Here is a 22086-nt window from a genome sequence, read left to right on the forward strand (position 1 = left end):
GGGGCCACTCTTCATCGCGGTGCGCGGGCCTCTCATTATCGCGGCCTCTCTTGTTGCGGAGCACAGGCTCCAGACGCGCAGGCTCAGTAATTGTGGCTCACGGGCCTAGTTGCTCCGCGGCACGTGGGATCCTCCCAGATAAGGTACTGATTTTATAGACAAAAACAGGGCTCACAGAGGCTCACTGAACCAAGTATTACAAATACTTAGTAACAGAACAGGAGCTCAGCTCTAAGTCTCCTGACTCCCTGGCCATTAGCATCCCTGCTTGAATATTAAATACTTACTGGAACACAAACATATTTGTAGAATAAAATTCAGTAAGTTGAAAATGTGGCATGCCAGATGACTAGTTGCAAGAGGAATGAGCGACTGAAAAATGTTATTTATTCATCCTATTTAATAATGCCAAAATCAAGGAAATAGCAGGTAGTGTAGTGTGGCATTTACAGCAATCATCTCTAAAAAGTCCTCATGTGTCTTACCAAAGTGAGTTGAAGCACTTTACACAATCATACTACAGTAAGAATTTCTCACCTGCAGATGATAATACAAGGACAGCGATAACAGAAAAGATATTTTGTGAACATCTGTAAGAGGAAAATATGCAGTAGCAGAGCATTAATCCATACGAATTGGACACTGCGAGCCCGCAATGCACATTTTATTTAACCACTTAACATTTGACTCCAACCACATAGATTCTTACTGTTAAATAAACTTGGAACACTGCACAGCTCATAAATATAATATTTCCTTGCATGTGCATTAACTTAAAACAGTCTATGTTTTAAGTTAATACATTTGCAAGCAACAATCCTTTACATTTTGCTATTGCTTGTTACAAGCCAATTCCATGGCATCCATATTCAGCAGTTAAAAGGGAGAACAAAATATGGGCAATTCTAAGACCACTCAAGACAGGCAAACAAATGTCAGTGCTTATTTGTAAATGAGAAGAGGGGAAGTTTGCCTGAACTGCTGATTGTGTCATTTTACAGTTTAAGATGCAAAAAAGGAGCCCCATTCACATTCCTGGGTAAGTACAAGTCCCAACGTCCTCCCCTTTATATATCCAGGGATTCCTTGCTAACTTAGTAGAACTTCAAGTGAGGGGCTGGAGGCGGGGATGGAGAAGAGGTGGGCATGCCATGGGGAAAGGAAACAGTTTAGAGCACTGCACGCATTGGAGGGGAATGGCTGAAAAGCAGAAGCTTTTGCTTTGGGTTATGTGTGAAGTGTGATCACTAAACAAAGTATTCTAGGAGTGAGGGTAATCACACTTCACGTCCTCTAGTTAATGGAAAGCTCTCCTTCAAAACTTTGACCCTTGGGGTAGAAACTCTTTTTGATTTCTGGATTATGCCACCTTGTGTGAAGTTGCCTCAGGGCAGGGGTCAGAATAAGTTTCTGTTTCCAGACTGCTGGCTTGGCGAAGAGACGGTCCCATGAGCTGAACCAAGTGAGGTAAAGGTCAGGGAGAAGCAGCAGGAGTTGATTCTTCTCCTGGAGAAGTAGGGGCTGTGGAAAGATGGCACCACTCTTACTGGTAAAACTAACTCTGAAATCTCTGTGACTTAAAGATTGAGCCCATCATTTATCATTGCTGATATGGAGCATATTTCTAGATACATCAGCCCTTCAGAGAAGGTTATATAGTCATTAGCATAGTTTGCCAAATCATTCTGGTCCTGCTGCCTTCTGAGTACGTGGTAGGATTACATTTCCTGGCACCCTTGTTGTTTGGAGGTACCACAAGACTAGGTTGGGTCGGTGGGTTGGGAGGAGTGACATGTATCAGTTCTAAGGAAGAGCATTTAATTGCCAGTGTGACACCCGCAGAGCTCTATTTCTCTCTTTCAAGATGACCAGTAATGCCAGTGAGCAGGTAGACATGTAAGGAGAATAAGCGGGAAATTTTATTTTATTGTTTTGAGACTTGGGGGCTGTCTGTTACTGCTGTGTGGCTTAACTTTCCTTACTGATCCAGAGGGTAATTTTTCTATATTAAACTCAGTTGAGGGTGCTCCATACCTTAGGATACCTGTGCCCCAAGAGACCAGTTCTTTCAATTTACACATTCAGTCTCTTCCTAGGTTGAAGGCAACATTTAGAGGACTGAGTCAGAGTAGGCTTTTAGCACCCACTGCCTCACACACTTAAGGCCACCTACTCTTCCTCATCCTAATTCTGGGTTTGGCCAGCACTAGCCCACTAGCCTAGTCAGGACTAGGTCCAGTGTCTTTCTTTGCTCACAGTAACATCATCAGAGACCTTATCTGGCTCCCACACACTGGGGTTTGTTCAGAGACTCCTTAAAACTTATTGATGGATCTTCTTACCCACTCCTCCCAGAACTCTGATAAGACATGGAGGAGCTGTGTTCCATGATATAGAAAGAAGTCTCCTCTCCCCAAGATAGAGTCCCTACCAGATGTGTGTTGGCATAACTAAGAGAGATTAGCTCCAAAGAAAAGTCCTAATAGTACTATCATCTTTGTTTTCTCTATCCATTCAAGAATAGTTCCTTTTGTTCAAGAAGGAAAAGAAATTTAATCTATAATAGAATACCCATTAAAGTTTTGATTATATTTGACCCTGCTTTTTCCCATTCATTTCCATGCACAATTTTCAACCCTCACTTGATAGGCAATAATATTAAAGTATTTTGTGTATGTGTGTACACATCTCCATGTATGTGTATATGTGTGTGTTTTCTGGCTCTTGTTCTTCCCTATACAATGATACCGTGCACAATTCCAAAATCAAAAAGGCTCTAGAAACTGATCATTTTTTGTAACTCAAGAGGTGGCAAAAATCTGATATGAACAGACGTAAGGCTATTTATGGTCTTTATCTCACTTAGTATGAATATTCATGACTCACTGCAGAAATAGGAATTAACCTAGTTACAGACCCCACTGGGAACATTATGTAATAAACAGTTATAAACCACATTACCTTTCACAAATCTGAGACACAACTGGCCCTAAGAGTTCCAGATAATGGGTTGTGGACCTGTGTCCCCTCTAAAAACTCTCACCTATCAGGCCCAGTTGTCACATCAGCAGCAGTTCTCCACTAAATTAGAGACAGATATCAAATCTGACTACAATTGCATACAAATGTTCCATAGTTACGACCTTCAAAACTTCAGAGACAGTTAACCCACTCTATGTGAGCTCTGATAGATCCATTCCACAATCAGAAGGTCTTCCGATTGTGTGCATGTTGTATGCAGAATAATGATCCCCCCAAAATATCCACGTCCTAACACCCAGAACCTGTAAATGTGTTACAGCTTGCCTTAAATGGCAAAAGAGACTTTGCATATGTGATTAAGTAAAGGATCCTGAGATGAAAGATTATCTTGCCTTATCCATTGGGTCCAATGTAATAACAAGGGTCCTTATTACAAGAGAAAGGCAAGAGTCAGTGAAAGAGATGTGATGACAGAAGCAGAGGTGAGGGAGGGAGGGGGAGGGAGACAGAGGGAGGGGGTGTGGGGGAGAGAGAGAGAGAGAGAGATTTGAAGATGCTACACTGCTGGCTTTAAAGATGCAGGAAGGACCCACAAGCCAAGGAATATAGGCAGCCTCTGGAAGTTGGAAAAGGCAAAGAAATTAAATCTCCCCTAGAGCATCTAGAAAGAATGCAGACTGGTAGACACATTCATTTTAACTCAGCAATACCAATTTTAGACTTCTGACCCCCAGAGCTATAAAAGAATAAATCTGTGTTGTTTTAAGCTACTGAGTTTGTGGTAATTTGTTACAGCAGCAATGGAAAATTAATACAGTGGGGAAGGCAATTAGGATAGAAATGCCAATGTTAACCACTGATGTTTAACTAGCCTAAGCCAATAACAGACTTTTTCCTTAAGGCATGAAAATATATTTCCCTCTGGAATGTGGAGGTCCTTTTTCTGATTTGAAGTGGGGGGGACAAAGTAATATATCACAAAGGATATGTGATTTTTTTTCTACATCATTTATTTCTTTCCTTTGATTGGCACGAGCAAAAAAAATAAACTTGGTAAATTTAAAATCCAGGTTTGTATGAAAACAGAAATGTTTTAAAATTTTGTTATTTAATAATTCAGTCTATATAATAATTCAGAGATCTAAAAATTCAGAGGCTCAAGGAGAGTTATATTAGAATGCAGAGAAGCCATAAGAATATTATAGAATACAATAAAGTATCTTCTAATAACTGTAAGTGGTGTAGACTTGTCTCACATAATATTTTCCTGGGGACAAAATAAAAACATATTTCCTTTTGTTTTAAACTCTCCCCCAGTTCTGAGGATATTAATATTTAAATAGCATTAATTAACCTTATAGTTTCAGCCAGGGGGTATAAGTGTCTAGATCGTATGATCATGTATGTGTGTCTCTGCTGTTGCCAGAACCATTGTTTGGTTTCAGCAGCTGGTATCTAAAAATATCTGCTAAAGAAAAAGCTGACTTCTCAGAATTATAACAGTTGATAAGAAACCATTTTCCCAGAATTTAAAAGCAGTTTTGCTTTAAAAAAAAAAAAATCACACACAGATTTTAAACAACTGTCTCTGAAACTACACAAGGGAAGAATGATTTGGTCAATACAATTCACTTTAATCCTCTAGCTTTCCTTCCTTTCACAGCTCAGTTTATAATTGGTAATTAGAGGGGAATTACCTTCTTTATTAACTAATAAAATAGAACCCCCATGGCTAGTGAGTAACAGCAAGACACAGGTCACACATTTTACCTGCCCCTTGGTATTCTTTCCCATTGATTACCGTGCCCTGGGTTGTCCCGCTCCTACACTCAAGCCTTTCCCAAGAGGGGGTGAAAAATCCATTCTGTGGGTTCCCTTCAGCACTGATGAACCCAGCTAATGCTTCAAAGAGATGCTTTATTAGATGCTATATTAGTTTCTAGGGCTGCTATAACAAAGTACCACAGACTGGGTAGCTTAAACAGAAGAAATTTATTTCTCACAGTTCTGGAGGTTAGTAATGCAAGATGAGTAGGCTGAGTCTCGTCTGAGGTCTCTCTCCTTAGCTCACAGATGACCACCTTCACTCTGTGCCCTGGCATGGTCTTTCCTCTGTGCGCACACATCCCTGAGTCCCTGGCGTCCCTCTGTGTGCCTGAATTTCCTCTTCTTATAAGGATACTAGTCAAGTTAATTAGGTCCCCCTCTAATGGCCTCTTTTTTAACTCAGTCACCTTTTTAAAGGCCCCATCTCCAAATGTGGTCACACTCTGAGGCACTGGGGGGTTTGGGGGGAAATACAGAAATTTGGAGCAGGGAGCAAAATTCAGCCCCTAACAGATGCTGAGGAGAAATGGGAGGAGATAAGCAAAAGTCTGTCACATAAATAAAACAGTTCAGTTTAGGGAAGTGTAAGTTACTGTCGTTGCTGTTGTTGAATTCTGCTTTAGCTAGCATGCTCTTAAAACCCAGCCCATTCCATATTCCTGACCCAGAGAAAAGAGAATATCCAGCTCTTAGTCTCAAAGGGTTGGTTCAGAGCCACAAACTCCACACCACATTTCTTTCTTCCCAGATCCCAGGCTGCCTCATGGGGGAGGATACTTCTAGGACCCAGCAGCCTTTCAATCACCCTGATGCCTCCATGGTCCAAGAAAGATTCTAACTCTGCTATGGAAGCAGTGCCCTCCTATTTCTTTCTAGTTTCTGGTCTGAGGGACAAGCCTCTCTCCTAAGCAAACAGCAGCCCATGAGGACCTTATCCTCAGGGTAGGGCTCGGCTTGCCCTGTGGAGGGATGGGTCTGACTGTAATCCCAGGCTGAACAATATAGCAAAAATCCCTTCATCATAAAAAAGTATGCATATCAAAGAAACTATACAAGGCAGGAGTTGGATTATCACAATAATTCAAGGTGTGGCCAACACAGTATAGTTTTTGTTTCAATTTTCTCAAATGATATTTCACATGGCCAATAAATAATGTAAAACCTGAACTTTGAAAGCATCATGTGCTTTAGTTCTGACTTCTTTACAACATCAAAAGAATCAAAATACCAATATTAAGCAATGTTCCCTTTTAATTTTCTTTTCTCTTTAGCACATTCTAAAGAAGCAAGAAGAAAAAAACATTTTTAAATTATCATAGTCTCCTAAAGCATCAAGTATAAAACTATAAACAACATAATAAGCAAAATTCTATATGTATTAAGGTCTATTTTTTTAAATCCCGTACACTAGTTGAAAGATTAACATGGATTTTTGGAAGTAGGGGGAGATCTAAATGGGACCTAACAAATGTGTCTAAATGTTATGACTCTTTCAAAATGACAAATGATTCTCTTAGACTCAGCCTATGTGTAGGCCATATGATTACTGAATCCCCAGAACTGGAAAGCAACTTAACTGTTCAGTTCAATATCCAACACACTATGAAAATCCCTGCTGTGGAATACGTGACACATTGAATTCAGCAGCTACCTGAGTGTCACCAACACTGGAGAGCTTGCTCATTCATAAGCAGCCTGCAGCATCACTAGAAGGGAAACAGAAGGAAACAAAGCATTTTTGTTGAACACTTACTATGTGCTAGAGGGGATTTCAAGCAGATGTCAGCTTTGCAACCCCAAAAGATATACTTGATGCCAACATGGGAGATGAATTAGAGAAATAAGAACTTTCAGGCCAGTTAAGAGACTGATACCACAGCACAGGTGGTGATGAAGGTTTGAACTAAGCACATGAACAGTGCAGATGAAAAGTTTGGAGTGGAAGTGGCAGACAGTTTAAATTCAGTTAACAGGACTTGGCAGGGTTTCCATTCAGCACAAGATGTATGATAACTCCGAGCCATTTTATTTCCAAAAAAAAACATGAGTAACAGATGAATTGTTCTGGCCCCACTATACTAACTCCAGCCCAGAATACAAGTTAATAGCAATGACAATAAATATAATAGCTAACATTTATTAAGTGCCTAGTATATGCCAAGCACTCTTCTAAGCACTTTGTATGTATTTTCTAATTGAATCCTCCCAACAACCCTGTGCGATGGGTCTATTATTGTGCCCATTCTATGACACAAGAACTGATGCACAGGCACATAAATAACTTTCAAGATTACTCTTGTAATGAAATGGCAATTCAAGATTCAAAGCCAGGTGGTCTAAATATAGAGACTAAGTTATAGTTCAGCTCAGGACCAGAGTGAAGGAGGCTATTTCAGACAAAGACAGGGATAAAAAATAAAAATCGTATGGAAGACTATGTCATTCATTTCTCATTTCCCCTTTCCTCTATATTCTTCTTCCTCTCCAGTTCACTATCAGGATACAGAGAGACAGTTAAACCTCTTCAGTTCACTGTCTATCAGGATACAGAAAGACAGTTATATTAGGCAACTGAATGATTGCGTTTATTTCTAAGGACTTTTCTTTAGGGATGAATGTCTCAAAAGAAATACTGATGTTTATCTTCATTAGAATGTAGCAGGCATACGTGATTATTTGGTGTGAAAGTTTTCAATAACATTTCAAAGCAAGGTGTTACCACTGAAATGAAAATTTTAAAAAATATTGCCAGACATTAAAATTGAAGTAAATGGATTTCCAGTGTCCCAATTGTTTCCAATGTGTTCATTATGATCTATAAACACAAGTTATTTAGGTTTGGGTTTTGAAGACATATTTCTTTCTAAAAAGACTGAACTTATTCTAAGCAATATATCCAATATTCAGAGGGTACTTCATAAAAGTCAAAGAATTATCAAAATATAAATGATCTTATAGATTATTAAGTGTTCCTTGGTTATGTAGTAGACAAAGAACAGCCACATAAGGGTTTTGTGCAGGTTTACAGAGAATGACAGAGGTGGGTCAAGCAGCTAGACTCTGGAATCACCATCCTAGATTGAGAAAGGACCTTACGACATCATCTCTAACATTCTTTGCCAGCATCTCTTCCTGCCCATGCTTTATCATCTCTACTTAGGAATTTAATCACCTCTCATCAGAGTAGAGTGCCTGCAAATGATAGAGCCTTCCAGTATGCCTTTCTGACTTCCCTAGCAAACTACACCTTTTTATCTCTGATTGTTCAACAAACACTTACTAGATACCTGTAAAAATAATAGGAATGCAGAGGGATGAAAACAGTGCTCCTGCTTTGGGTATTTATTTTCTACTGGAGATGAAACAGATGACAAATGTGGTGTGGAAAGTGCTATGCTAGGTCCATGTAACAATCACTGCGGCCATGCAGCATTGATTATAGACTTAGAAAGTCCTCTCAGTGCCTTGGGATAATACTTGAGACTCCTTTTTCTTCATCCTCCTTGTTTATTGCTTCTTTTTTAAGGGGTTGGCCTTAGCTCAGGCTGTGTGTATGACTTGGGTGGGTAGGACTGAGGAATGCTCTTTAAGTCAGAGCAGATGAGAGGACATCCGATGTTTCCCAAATTATCTCTGAGTAAAGAAAAGTCAAGATCTTCCCCCAGAGTAACTGAACTTCCATTTCAGTCCCACTCTTTAAGCTCTCTTCCATCTTCGATCTATTACTGATAAAAGAAAACCTTGAATGAAAGCTGGCTGTAAATGTACAATCCCTGATTTCATAAAATACAACACTAAAACAAACTTCAGGGAAATTAAAAAAACATTATAAGTCACAGATGTTGTCTATATGTATTGGCAAAAGGTCGACCAGTAGAGGAGATTCAGAAATGAACATATGTTTATATTTCATATTAGCAGACTCAGGCAATAGACTGCCTACTACTAAAAACGCTTTGCCATATGCTATAATGTAAAAAGTAAAATATTTGAAGTTAGATGAGCTGAATTTTAATCCCCTACCTACTATTTCTATGACCTTGAGCTATTTTTTTTTACTCTATACAAGCCCCAAGTTTTAGTCTTCACTGTAAAATAGGAATAATGTTATCAAACCAGCAACTTGTTTGAAGATTAAAATAAATTATGCATGTAAAGTTGCTGACAGTAGGGTAGCAAATCAAAATTATTTCACTGTTCTTTCCCAACCTTCATTCCCTTGCTCGAATGGTGAGAGATTTTACCTTCCCTTGCTTTCATTGACTTATCTCATTCTACATAGAGGACAACTTTATCCCTAAGAAAGTACCCCAACACACAACCTTCTGGGCTAAGATGCAACCTGAGGACTCTACTTCCCAGCAACATTCTAAGCAGAAGCTGCTCCTTCCATATCCACGTCCCTGTGTTTGGGAGAGTTTCCTTTATCTCCACCTGGGCTCCTAAGCAGGCCCACACAGGATGTACAACCCTGAGAGGGTCATTTAATCTTGGTAAGCCTCAGTTTCAGCATTTATGAAGTAGAAATGATAATAGTCGTTACCTCTTAGATTGCTGTCACAAATAAGATAATATATATAAAGCACTTTGAACTATGGATGATATTTAGTAAGTACTCAACAAATTATAGTTATTATTCTCATCATCTGCATCATCTTTGCCACTGTAATTACCATCTAATCTTTGCTTTTAAAAGGTACAGTTTTAACATAGCCACATATTTGTATATCTCTGAATTCCCCAGGGGATAATACTTAATTCTTAGTAAGAATGGAACCATTTAATTTCCTTATAAAAGCCATTGGAATCTTTAAGAAGTTCCACAGTATTTTCTCAAAACACTGTAAACTTTATTCATGAAAGGAGGAAAGGAGGAAAATAACATGTTCCCGTTGGGTTAAAAGTGTTTATTAAAAGAGAATACATGTGGGAGAGGAAAACATAATGCCCTTTCTGGGGGTTAAATTTACCTTGACCTTATAAAGCCAAGAGACAAGCATTTTAGCAAACTGATGACAAGCATAACCTACACTTTCCTTTATATTCTAAGATACAATCCACACATGAAAAATAAACCATGGAACAATAATACGGGCAGCACTTACAGCACAGTGAGTGCTCTGAGAACAATCAAGCAAACAAAACCAGTGTCCACAGAGCAGGGGGTTTTGTTTCATCCTCATGGTCATCCCATGCCATCATGTCCAGCTGAAAGCTTCTCACAGGATTCACCCCAAAGACCATTCATGCAGCTGCTACTATGTTTGTATGTGTGTTATTTCTTCCAAACTCAAAATTTTATAAGTAATCTTATCTAATATAACTATTTCCTTGATCAAGTCATTCACCATGCTTAAGTGGATGAAGCTCTAAAAATAAGCTAGCAAAAAGCCTGCCAGAATATATTATGCAGAATAAAAATTCACTGAAACAAAACAGCTAAAAAAAAATATCACTGAACTTAAACCTGATCTGGAAAACTACAAGTCGGTGAAATGAATTCACTGAGACTATGAGGTAACTAAGTGGAAAGACAAGACATAAATAAAATGGTTAGAGTCTACTTGGCTATTCAACAGGCATCAATAGAAAAATGTCAAGGGGAAAGATATTATTTTAAAACATCAATAGTCAGCTTTGTGCAATTTTATACTTAGTGCTAAGTTTTATGGATTCTGCATCTTCATTTGGTTTATTTCAGAACTGCCTTTTAAATGTTCAACTAATCTAGGTTATAAACGTCTTGAAGGTAAGGTCTTAGTTATCCTCAGCACTAGGCCCTGCACAAAAAAAGCACATTAAAAAAAAAATGTACTCCCTCCCTTTATTTCATACAGTCAGTCAACAGAGAAGGAAAGAAAAGGTGGGGAAGGTGGGGGAGAAATATAATACATGGGACTTTGCACAGTGATTCTCATGGCTAATTATGCATTATAACATACACTGAGAAGTCTCACATCCCAGGAAAGCCCTCACTTCTAACCCAAGCAAACTGAGATAGTTATCTATAATGAGATACATATTATTATTCAACACTCTATTAATCGCTAACTTATCTTTTTTTTAAGATTCTTGATTACTCTTAAGCACCTAGTCTTGTTATTTTGTTTCCTGTAAATTAATTTAAGGCATCTAATATTCTGAGAAAGGATAATTGTACTTGTGCTTAACCCCTGATGGAATTCTGCCATGTTCAAAATGTCCAATTTTATTTCCCATCAAGCCTTGCTTGTAAATAGACTTCTCTGATCCCAATTATTTTGCTCTGCAGAATTTTGGAGCTCTGAAGAGGAAACTAAGAAGTTCCATCATCATTTTGTGTTGAGTTTAAGTCTTCATATAACATGGAATACGTTTCAAGAATGTGCCAAGATCTGCCTTTCCCATAAAGGACTTCATGCTTTGAGGTACTCACTTCCAAAATGACATTAACCACCACATTTGCTAAGATGAATCTATTTCCAATCTTCTCCAGAAAGAAGACGGAGAGGTTTATGTTGAATATCCCCCTATTATCTGGCAGCATGAGGCCAGAACAAATGTTTGATCAACAAGTATGCAAGCAATATTTATTTCCATGTTGTTACAGAATTACAAAGAACATGTGGTCACTGCCAATAGAATTTTTTTTTTCTAATTTTGACACTGTATCTTGATCCAGTTCCTTCATTAAATTTCAGAGTTTTGGCAGTAGATATAAAATCATTAAAATATAGGGAAGTGACTAATTCTAAAGTACTTCATCCAAAATACTCAAAATTGAATATTTGCCATTTTTCTGATAATTTTCTCCCAAAGAGCCCTGGAAAAATAGTGAGATTCAAAGTCCTAAGCATCTTAAGATTTGGCTTACCAACCTCTGAGTATATTTTATCACCTGCCAATATTCTGCCCTTTTACTATTCCAATAAAATGATCTTTGCCAGTAACTGAAGATGAATTTTAGTAGCTCCAGTGATTTGAAAAGGAAATTATGACCAATAAGCATCCTAATTAGGTCCATCTTTAGAGTTATAACATTAGTAATTGATCAATATAAATGGTTATGAATCCAGGCTCTAAAACCTGATTGCCTGGGTTGGAATCTTGCTTTTATTAACTACTCCCTGTGTGACACTGGAAAGTTAATTAAACTCTACCAATTTTCCTTATCAATAAGATAGGGATAATAATAGTACCTATGGAGTACTGTGAAGGATAATTGCGTTAATACATGTAAAACTCTTAGAAGAATATACAACACATAGTAGGCTCTCAATAAACGTTTTGTTACTATTTCTATGGAATATTTAATGTTTTGCCATACTGATTATATTTTCTTAGTAGTCAAAAGAAAGTACTTTAAAAATATTAGTTAAAATAAAAACAAATTTTTCAATGTCTTTTCTTTAGAAAAAAAATACAAGCTTCAGGTATAGTAAGGATTAAATACGTGAATGACAATGGACCTTACACTGGGAATTAGGAAAGAAAGGTCACTGCATTATTAAAAATCAGCTAGTACAGTTAACTAGCTTAAAGTTAAAAGATTTTAAAATTCCACTGTGGGTAGACATTTAATTTACAGAAACAAAATTGTGAAGTCAATTTAAAATTCACCTCTCCTCACCCTCACAGAGAAATTCATGTTTTACAAAGTTTTTCAATTCAGAATCAGTCTTCTAAAACAAGTGAGCAAACAAACACATCAGCATGTCAAACAGTGGTTTTAAGTTCAAATATGTACAAAGGATCTACATATTGGATAGGCCTTACAGCTTATACTGAACAGTTTTGATCACCACCCTTTCTACAGAACAAATTGCTTCTTAGAGTGGTATAAAAATGTGAAAATATCTTCTGGGTATAAATTATTTGGAGGAAAGATTGTTTGGTGGATGTTCTAAGAAAACAATAAATTTCTTAGGTGCTTTTACCAAAATATGTGGGCTGACTGGTCCTTTTCTCCATAAAGCATGCACATGAGCTGATCACATTTGGGATTTACAGAGTGAATAAGTGCATTTGTGTTTTAATGAAATCTTTTAGAAATAGCAAGAGGACTAACTAAAGGGGAGTTAAACTAAAACCTTTTTTCCCTAGTGTTTCTGCCAGGTGAACTGCGACAGAGTACCCTTAAGAACAAAACCACAGGCTAAACACATTGCAATGAAAAATTCATATTAATAAGTATTAATACTCAGGGATAATGTTAAAGATTTTGAAAGGAAATTACACACACACACACTTTGGAAATTGCTATAATATGCTGCAAAAAAGGCCACCCAATACTCAATGGCTTACAACCACAGGGTTTATTACCAACTGCATAGATCTGAGGGTCAACTGTGGTTCCGTTGACTTGGGCTGGGCCCAGCTGGCTGAGCAGCTCTGTTCAGGAAGTGGGTCCGTTAGCCTTAGCCACAGGCTGTGGGTTGAACTCAGATTTCCACTACCTATGTTCAATGTGAGGTCCAGGCTAATGGATCTAGCACTACCTGGGGACCTGATAGGGGATCAGTAGAGTACAAAATGGGGCCAGAACTTGAAAGCCTCTGCTTGTGTCATGTCTGCTAATATTTCATTAGCCAAAGTGAGTCATATGACGAAGCCCAACTTTAATGGGGCAGGTAAACATATTCAACTCACACTTGGCTGAGTCCCTGACCCCCTACCTGGATCTTATCAGCTCCCCTCACTCTAAGGCATGGTCCATGATTTTCATATTTTTGACAAATGGCTGGAAATCCCTGGAATCATGGTACTGACTTCTGCCCTAGGTTAAGAGTCCTATACCTCATCCTATTTTTTTTAAATTAATTTTTATTGAAGTATGGTTGCTTTACAATGTTGTGTTAGTTTCTGCTGTACAGCAAAATGAATCAGCTACACATATACATATATCCCCTCTTGTTTGAATTTCCTTCCCATTTAGGTCACCACAGAGCACCGAGTAGAGTTCCCTGTACTATACGGTAGGTTCTCATTCGTTATCTATTTTATACATAGTATTGCAGCCTCATCCTTTTGATAGTAATGATAATAACCTGGTTCAAAACTAGGCCTCCTCTACAATTTGCCAACCTTAACCTTGTGATTCCAGTTGATGGCAACTCCTGGAAGAGCTAGCCCCAGAGCTGGGTTATGACAAACCCCTTCCCTTCCCCTCCCCTCCTTGCTATTTATCTTCTCTCAATAAGGCTGCTGCTGAGTTAGCAGAGTGCATTGTGACCAAGACCTTCTGGTCTAGGAGACTATTACAAATTTGGTACAAGGCACACCTGAAAATTTACCACTTTCTTAGGCACTTTCTTAGCCACCTTTGAATTTCACTTCTTTTACATGTACCTAATTTAATAAAGAATACATCTTCTTATAGTAAATTTAACTATCAAATTATGTTACTTTGTCTTTGTAATATTTGGATTAAGGTGAGTATGTAGGCAGCTGAGAGAGTTTAGGTTTTAAGCCACTGGCCCAAGATCCCAAAAGAAAGATGAAGTGAAGCCAAGTTCTTTCCACTCTCATTTCATTGAGCATCTATCTCTGACTCTCCCTACAAGTCTGTTTAGTCTGGTAGAGTTGAACCTGAAAAGTTGCCTGGTTTTCCCTCAAATGTTATTTATTTAGCATATCCATGAACTATAAGAGATTAAAGGCCTGTTTATCAACTTTTTAATCATCTAATAAAATGTACAGTCTTTAATATGAATCTGATCATATTCATTAATGTGCATTGGAATAAAACTAAGCATTTAATCTTGGACTTCTGCTCTTCAATTCCTTCCTATACCATGAATTTTCATCTTCACTGACTTGTTTCCACAAATATTATAAATGTTTTCATGCCTATGAAGATTTTCTAATTTTTAAAAAGATTAATCATTGTATTTAAAAGTCCATGCTTTGATATATTTCATCTGCTAACGTATTCATGCAACAATTACTGGTGGAGCACCTTTGGTGAATAAGCCTTTGCTGAGCACTAGGGTTACAACATCAAACACAGAAATATGGTTTTTAGCTTTATGAGCAGAATCTCATCTATTACATAATACATCCTCAGCATTGATACAATTTTGAAAGACTTGGAATATTACTACTTTTGTAACATTTTAACCTCTGGACATTCTATTTGTCTCCTGCTGGTTTACTGACATTCAGTATGCCCCGCAGATGTTCTGCTATTGCCCTGGTCAAGTTTTGTTTCAACTATATTAGAAGGAGAGCAATTCATTTCACTTCTTACCTTTCCATTGTCTTCTTATTTAAATATTATCCTTATCTAAGGTATCTTTAATGAAACTAAAGGGTTGTTGATATGTGAAAAAAAATACGCTCATAAATACATTAATCACAACATTTTATTTTGAATGCTTAACCTACATTTTCACCCATGGAATATCAGAAACTATTATTATTGCCCCCTTAAATTTAGAAGATTTATATATATATATATACATATATATATATATATATATATATATATGTATATATATGTAAAATTTGTGTGTGTGTATGTGTGCATGTATAAAGTAATAGTCTTTGAAAACTACCGTTCCTCTGGAATTCACCAAAATTCAATATGTAGCATATTAGGAAAAAGTATGAGAAACAAATGACAGTTTCAACCTATATATCTTTGTAACAGAAACATTAGATATAGAGCAACATTTCTTTCAATTTATTTTCCACCTTTATAAAATCTAAACATTATAATTTTAGAACTTTATAGTCCTCCCTTAAAATAATATTATTTCTCATAACACTTAATAAATCTTTGCTGGCGCTAAATTCACATACATCTGTAGAACAGCAATTGCATTGTGAACTACAGAAGTATTTCTCTTATTCTTATTTTCATTAAGTTCCTAAAGCAAACATTCAGATGCCTCTGCATCCTGAGTTATTATATAATATGAAGTCAAATCATACGAAATTATTTATATTTGACCAGTCTTGGTCTAGAAAAATGGCAATTTTCACGCTCCAACCTAACAGTTTATCTGGATCTCTTCCTAAAATGTGAGTTCTTCATGGCCAGGGACTGTACCTTATTCCTATTTACATAAGTTATATGCCCATAAGGTCTCTCTACACCTGAAGCATATAGGTTTGGCTCAACAAACCTTTCCACCCTGAAGAAAAGGTCAGTGTTCTTTACAATATTATAACTATCCAGAATGGATCACTCTAGCCCAGACTTCAGGTTGCTCTTAAAGAGTTATTACAAGGAATAATGAGAAAATATATGAAATCCTGAATGCAATGCCTGGCACATAGTAAGTCTGCAGTATTTTAGTAGCTATTATTATTACTGCTGTAATAGGGGCATGTACAAGATATATGCAGAATTCTACCAAGGATATAAGAGGAATGTATCAGCTAAGGCTTCCAAGAGGTATCTCAAAAGATTGGTTAGGAATTTTCACAGATTATGTGGGGTGGGAATTCGTGAAGAAGGGCCATGGCAAATAGCTAATATGGTTAGAATCCAGGGAGGGGCTCTGTAGATGATGTTGAAAGGATCAATTTAGATTTTTTAAGTAGCCTATCCTATTGATAGAACACATTCAAAACTTTTGACAGGGCTTCCCTGGTGGCGCAGTGGTTAAGAATCCGCCTGCCAATGCAGGGGACACGGGTTCAAGCCCTGGTCTGGGAAGATCCCACATGCTGCGGAGCAACTAAGCCTGTGCACCACAGCTACTGAGCCTGCCTCTAGAGCCCACGAGCCACAACTACTGACTTCATGTGCCACAACTACTGAGCGCGTGTGCCACAACTACTGAAGCCTGCGCACCTAGAGCCCGTGCTCCGCAACAAGAGAAGCCACCGCAATGAGAAGCCTGTGCACCACAACGAAGAGTAGCCGCCGCTCACCGCAACTAGAGAAAAACCCAGGCATGGCAACAAAGACCCAACACAGCCAAAAATAAATAATAATAAAATAAATATTAAAAGAAAACTTTCAATAGTTCTTAATGCATTTAGAATGAAACATCTATACATCTTGTGTGATCATTCTTTCTCTTTAATAAACACAGTTGTGTTAGGATTCACTGAAATGCCCTTGTCCTTTGATCCAGCACCATATGCTTCCAGAGACGTTTCATACTTTGGTCTTTTAAGATTTCAAATATTTGTTAAGATTCCCATACAACTTAAAAATCATGCAGTGTAAATTATAGGCGAGGTGAAAAGTTCATTCAACATTACATTTTCAATAAATATTTCTGTGTTTCATACTTTTATGCCATTTTCTTTGATGTCCTCTAAATTGGTCTTAAGAGTGAAGAATTAAAAATAATTTCTGAGAAGGACCCTTCAATAATTGAAACTTTGCGTGTTACATTTTTTAAATATAAAAACAAAATAATCTTTAAAATGAACTTTCCCAGCACTTACTATGTGCCAGGGACTGTGCCAAGCACCTTTTCCACATAATCTTATCAAACTCTCACACCAACTCTTTGAGTTATTATACCATTCTACAGATATAGAAACTGAGGGCTACCAAGTTAGACAATTTGTCCAATGCCCAACTGTAAGTGGAAGAGCCATATTTAATCCTAGGCATGTCTGACTCCAGAATCTGGGCTTGAGCAATTGATACTGTGAGCAGCTGGGAGCTGAGTGTTACCCACCTGTAAGCAGCTGTTAACAAAGGCACAGCTGTATAAGCATTCAAAATTTCCCCATTTATCCTCACCAAAGAAGATACACAGATGGTAAATAAGCATATGAAAAGACATTCCACATCATATGTCATCAGGGAAATGAAAATGAAGATGAGATCCCACTACATACCTATTAAAATGGCCCAAATCCAGAACACCGACAACACCAAGTGCTGGTGAGGATGCAGAGCAACAGGAATTCTCATTCATTGCCAGTGGGAATGCAAAATGGTACAGCCACTTTGGAAGACACTTTGGCAGTTTCTTACAAAACTAAACTTACTCTTGTCATACAATCCAGCAATCACACTTTGGTATTTACCCAAAGGAGCTGAAAACTTATCTCCACACAAAAACCTACACATGGATATTTATAGCAGCTTAATTCATAATTGCCAAAACTTGGAAGCAATGAAGACATTCTTCATAGGTGAATGCATACATGGTGAATGGTGAACCAGACAATGGAATATTATTCAGAGATAAAAGAAAGAGCTATCGAGCCGTGAAAACACATGGAAGAAACTTAAATGCATAGTACTAAGTGAAAGAAGCCAATCTGAAAAGGTGACTGTATAATCCTGTATAATTACAACTACATGACATTCTGGAAAAGGCAAAACTATGGAGACAGCAAAAAGATCAGCCATCGCCAGGAATTGGGAGGAGGAATGGATAAATAGGCGCAGCACAGAATATTTCTAGGGCAGTACTGTATGATACCATAATAGTAGATATATGTCATTATTCATTTGTCCAAACCCACAGAATGTGCAACACCAAGAGTGAAACCTAAGGTAAACTGTGGACTCTGGGTGATAATGACGTGTCAATATAGGTTCACCAGTTGTAATAAATGTGCCAATCTGGCTGGGTATGTTGATAATGGAGGAGGCTATGCATGTGTAGGGGGAGGGGTATATAGTAAATCTCTGTACCTTCTGTTCAATTCTGCCGTGAAAATTTTTCTGCTCCAAAAAATAAAGACTATTAAAAATATTTCCCCATTCATCACTCTATTTTGAAGAATAAGAAGATGCTAGTTTTATTTGCACATTTGCCCTTTTTAAATGTGCCATGGTGAAAAGAGAAATAACACTGGGTCATTTCCAGGAAATGTAACACTGTATAATTACATATCTATCTATTTTATAGCTAGGCAGTAGTAACTGATGAAGACATTTTTCATTTAAACAAACATATCCTAGTTTTCAGTAAAATCTGAACAAAATCCAAATTATGGATTTTTGCTAATAGTTGTAATTGTCTCCTTGAAGGGAGAGGCTATTTCTCATTCATCTTTGTATCCTATACACCTGGCACAAGTCTTGAGGGATGGCACTTGATAAAGGTCATTAAGTTTAATTTATTTAAAGGAACACTGACGAGACATGCATAAAATGTGGGCACACAAGTTCTACAAGCTTGAGCAAAATATGCCACAATGAACAGATTTGCCAGATGTAGACATTGAAGCTGTGTTTTTAAATATGCCACCATTATTAGTCTACTTGATTAGAAATAATAACATATGCATTTGTGCTAGGGTATATGCTAAAAGCTTGACATGAACTATCTATCTCACTTATCAGTGACATGAGAATGACAGTTAAGAGTGTGAAAGTTCAGAGAGTTTAAGTAACATGACCAGTACATAGCAAAGCCAGGATGTCATTATTTTTTGTTATTTACCACTCTAAACCTACACTATACAGTCTCTTAAGAAAGAAGCACTTATAATCTATACGTTTTCTCATTTATAAAATTATATAGTGCTGTAATGTAGTTCTGTTTATCCATAGCTAAAATTTGTATTTGTTTGGCATCATATATACATTACCTGACTGTCACAAAGGATGTGTCTTAAAGCCTCATCCTTAAATGGTTATATATTTAACTTCTTTTTCTATTTCTCTATTTATGTATTTTAATAATAGAGATAGAAGGGAAAAGGAATGGAGTGAGGAAATTTTTTTTATTATCAAAGAGTTTCTTCAGTTACCAGCTTTCTTCTTCACAACTACATAAATAAGGACATTTTAATACCCTAATTAATATCCATTTTTCACTCTATGCCATGTTTTTATTACCATCCTCTCATTAAAAATCTAATGAGCATTAGCATACTGACAAGGATAATAAATGCCAACAATTTATATCCAGTTATTAAAGCTAATGGTTTTCCCATTGGAATGTAATATATGTTTCAGCTTTTTTGCCAAAAGCTCAATGATACTTTTATCTCCAGTGGACCAATTGCACATTTAATTTAGTACCTATTAAATGCAAACAGCCACCCAGAAATTACATTAGAGTTGTTACCCGAGCCATCAAGAGCCAGCAACTAGAAAGTGAAGATTAGGTAAAGGACTAATGCTAGTCGCAGTGTGGAAATGATAAGCAGACAAACTCCTGCCTCAGCAAAGTGCCTTATTTGAGCAGTCAAACCAAGTCATCATCTGACAGGCTCTGCTCCCAACGGCAGGACACATGATACTGCTTCTCACACAAAGCTGAGAGAAATTGCATTCTAAACATTCTTGTTTCTAAGAACCCTTCCAATAGGCAAATCTTAGCTCTCAACATTTTCTTGTGTAGTTTTCCAATAGCAAAACATTTTTTCTTGGCTATACTGGTTCTGAGTTGCTAAAGTGATACTTTCTAAAGAAAGGGAATAGTTGTGTATGTGTGGTGTATGTTTTTAATAAGATAAATTAGAAAAGCTGCATACATTTGGCACATCTTGCTGGGTATGCCAAGCCCCTGACCACCCTTTTACCCAACCCATGACTCAGAGTTGTTGCAGAGCTGGTAACTTTGAAAAGCCGTGAGAATTTTTAAGAAGCCTGAATGATGTTGTACCTGTGAAGTCTCTAGCACAAAGAAATGCTCAGCAAAGGTTTGTGTTTCCTTAAGTATTGCCACATAAGGGAATATTTAAAAACATATCAAAAGAACGTTAAGTTTATTCCAGGCATTTCACATTCCCCATGTGTATGTAAGTCTACTTTGCAGTCCTTAGAAAATTTTTGTAGAAATCTAATATTGCATCACATTATACCAGTAGACTGAATTCTACTTGATCTCATTATATTTCTTTAATAAGCAGCTAAATTCTAAACTTCAAAGTTGCTAAGATACTAAATCTTAACTGTTCTCAACACAAAAATGAACTAACATGATATGATAAAGGTGTTAGCTAACTCTACAGTAGTAGTCATATTGCAATATATAAATGCATCAAATTAACACCTTAGACACCTTAAACTTACACCATGTCATATGTCAATTATGTCAATTATGTCAATTAAAAAATGTATACAACTAAATTCTATTTGAATTCTATTAAAATAATTTTAACATTTGTATCTATAGTCATAATTTATAACAGTATGTAGTTTTCTGTTTTCTGCTTAGATTTCATAAAATAAATTGGAGATTTTACATCATTTCCATATATTTTAGAAGACTTTGGTAAAAACTGGAATTACTTCCTTAAAATGTATATTGCGGAAATTCTAATCTTTAAGTCTTTGAGATGAGAATTTTTAAAAGGGACAGTTCTTCGACAAATTTCTCAAGCTCCTTCACTGTTACTGCTTTAGTCTGGATTCCTGTAGGGACAGTGTCCATTGTTTCACCCACATTCCCTTTCTCACTACCACTACAGACACTGAAAAGGTGATACATTTGCTTTCTAGCCACTCTTGCAGTTCAGTGGGACCATGTTGTCCTAAGAGAGGAAAGCCCAGTATTTATTATGGAAGATGGAAAGTAGGTGGAGGAGAAGATCCTCTCTCTAGTCCCAGCCATACATTCCTACCTTCGTTGCCAAATGAGGCTTCAGGGTAAGCATTGCCCCCACCTCCCACCACAAGCCAGGCTCTGGTAAAGTCCCCAGAGTCTTAGGTTTGCTGCCTGCTTCCCCAACTCCATACTCCCAGCCTTTGCTAGTCTGACTTTAGTGGTTCACTGCACTCTCTCTCAAAGCCCACTTGCTTTGACTGTTTTTTTCCCTTTACCTCAATTGAATCATAGGCTAAACAGTACTTTTTTCAGCCCAAGGTCTTCTTCACTATACTTTCCCCTAATTCCTCAAAATAACTTCTATTATAGCACCTTTTTATAGTTTTAACACACACGAGTATATAGGTACACACATACATGCACACATATGCACACATATGAATTTGGTCATTTCAATTAGGGGGAAAATAAACAACTGCAAATAATTAGACTGAAACAAAGATGTTCTCCCTATGTTCTGGAGGACAGGGATAACATAACTCAGGCTCAGAAAGATTAAAGAGGCTAATGACAACCTGGAGCAGAGGAAACTGCTAGAAAACTATTACAGACATTCACACATGAGCAACATTTGTGAAACTAAGGAGAAACTTCTGTGAAACAGAGGATATCTCTGATGAGAAATATATACTGTGGAAGAAGTTCCAGGAGCCATTAGATAAATGAAGTGGATAGAAGGAATAACGAAGAAAGAAAACAAGGGACTTCCCTGGCAGTCAAGTGGTTAGGACTCCACACTTCCAATGCAGGGGGCGAGGGTTTATCCCTGGTCGGGGAATGGGGATCCCACATGCCATGTGGTGTGGCCGAA

The 22086-nt window shown here is 37.3% G+C and overlaps 1 long non-coding RNA gene across 1 annotated transcript in view; it reads left to right on the forward strand.

Moving 5' to 3' along the window:
* The window catches only part of LOC309626555, a 30070-nt gene extending 8295 nt beyond the window's left edge, over positions 1-21775 (forward strand). The window contains exon 2 of the long non-coding RNA XR_014243272.1: positions 144-21775. This is a non-coding gene — a long non-coding RNA (uncharacterized lncRNA). The remainder of the gene's footprint in view (positions 1-143) is intronic.
* The last annotated feature ends 311 nt before the right edge of the window (positions 21776-22086 follow it).

Source organism: Balaenoptera borealis (genome assembly GCF_965194805.1).
Source record: "Balaenoptera borealis genome assembly, chromosome: 3".
Taxonomy (NCBI): domain Eukaryota; kingdom Metazoa; phylum Chordata; class Mammalia; order Artiodactyla; family Balaenopteridae; genus Balaenoptera; species Balaenoptera borealis.